This window comes from Octodon degus, unplaced genomic scaffold (assembly GCF_000260255.1).
Source record: "Octodon degus isolate 3935 unplaced genomic scaffold, OctDeg1.0 scaffold00134, whole genome shotgun sequence".
NCBI classification, from domain to species: Eukaryota; Metazoa; Chordata; class Mammalia; order Rodentia; family Octodontidae; genus Octodon; species Octodon degus.
The window spans coordinates 6,766,574-6,768,629 of record NW_004524710.1 but is presented as its reverse complement, the minus strand read 5'-3'; the positions used below and the strand labels follow the sequence as shown (position 1 = coordinate 6,768,629).

At 35.5% G+C, this 2,056-nt stretch overlaps 1 protein-coding gene across 2 annotated transcripts in view; it reads left to right on the top strand.

Annotated features, from left to right (window-relative positions):
* Lrrc69 (leucine rich repeat containing 69) overlaps window positions 1-2,056 on the top strand; it is a 119,477-nt gene that overhangs the window by 99,576 nt on the left and 17,845 nt on the right. The gene's annotated exons all lie outside the window — the stretch shown is intronic.

The window sequence follows — 2,056 nt, the reverse complement described above, 5'->3', positions numbered from 1 at the left end:
ATTAGAAAAACTAAGCCAATGGAAGTTATTGATGTAGAAACAGCCTCAGAGAGGTTAAATAACTTGTTCAGGATCACAGAGATAGTCTTGGGACCGTGACACCAACTTACACATTTGGGCTTCAACTGTGTGCAATATTGCCTCTAAAAGAGGATGAAGGAAGGCCAGGAAAATGGACATGTGATATTCCTGGGTTTGAGGATACTGTGGCTTTTAGAGGAGGCTGCATGAGTAGTTAAATCATTGTGACAGCAGTCTTTTGGGGAGCCCTGTGGTGCATGAATCCTGGCAACACTTACAGTGACAGACCAATATTTCTGTCCTGTAATGTTTTCAATAGTGGGGAATGAACTCAGGGTCTTCCCACTGAGCCATGTCCCCAGTACATTTTAAATTCTTTATTAGTACATTTGCAGTACATGATTATTAGATTTCTTGTAGGGAGTTGGTGAATGTGAGTTTTGATACCATAAGGCCTGGAAGCACAAGAGTTAATTTTTTGTGTGTATATAGCATTATTAAATTGTATATTTTCAAAAACTGCACTGAGTGTATCTCTAAGTGTCCTAAAATATATTATTGTTCATGTTGGTAATATCTTTTTTTTATAGATACTTTTCCAAGCAATAAATTTTCTTTGTATTTTAAACATATGCACAAAGTAACACATTGGCGCCAAGTAGAGAAACATAAATAATGACCGATGTAGGCACTGTCAAGAGATATACTGAGCGCAGTAAACATGTTTGGCTACAGGAATCACAAATGGAAAAAGTAATGTGCATGAACCTATTCATTGGTGCTATGTATCTCAGCAAACTCTTCTATCTCCTGTTTAGAAGAGAGATTTCTTGTTTGAGTTTTCCATAGCTTTGTAATGAGACCTAGCCCCTGAATTCAGCTAATCCTTTACCTCTAATAAAATGTTTTATTTAGGATCTCAAGTTATGCTCTGTGTAAGTAGTGAAAGAAAGAGTGACAATCAACAGCTCATTGAGCAGTTCTGGTGGCATTAGTGCTCTCAGATGCCTCTGTTCCATCGACCCTTGTCAGATACCCAGTTAGAGGAAAGTGCTCAGGTGATTAGGACTGGACAGTTAAGGGAAACATACTCATGGCTGGAGTATGAAAGCAGCTTTCCCATATTCTTGTTAGCTAGAAAGGATAGTGGAGTAGGAAACAAAGAAATAGCAATTTAGAGAATGTTGTTATTTAAATCTTGAAAAATGTTTTAATTGGCATGAATAAGTGAAAGATCTGTATGTATGTGTGCACTTCCCCAAAATTCTGATCAGAGTCTGATAGGACCTATTTTAATACTATTGGGAAACAATTTTTTTACTTTGGCTAGGAAATAAAATAATCTATCCCCATACACTATTACAATTTCAAGCAGTGTTTGTATAACATTTATACAGGACTTTTATGATACTGGCATCAACAGGGCACTTACGGAGTAAGGCAAATGTTTGTTTGCTTTGTTTGGTCAGTGACAGCTTAATTCTAGTATATACATATATTTAATGCTTCAAGATTATGGTCCTGGTAAAAGGCTGTTCCTTTTCCTCAATACCCTTTTTATTATTTAGTATTATATTATTACACAAAGTCAAATTTCTAAACATCAATGTGGCTAGATCTAACACAAGTTAAATTTATTGCTCTTCAACAAGGTGGAGTTTAGGTACTAAAGACAGCGAATAATTTCAACTATCCATTCTCGAACAGTCTGCGCATGCAGATAGAGTACTTGAAGACCTTGTTGAGATTTTATTTCAGTGGTGGGGTGCATTTGGGAATCTGCATTCTTGATAAGCTTCCTGGGCAACCCAGATTTTGCTTGTTTGTGAGCCAGTTTAAATATATAGAATTTAGGCCTTAGTGGACATGACAGATTTAATTTTGCAGTCCAATTTGAATGTTTGTATATTTTTCATGTATTGTAATGAAATTTACCAATTTGAACCCAAACCATAACTAATTTTATAAAACAAGTAATGCAAATTTATTATGATTTGAATTCTTATAGCCAAGAAACATAAATGTTAGAGTGGAA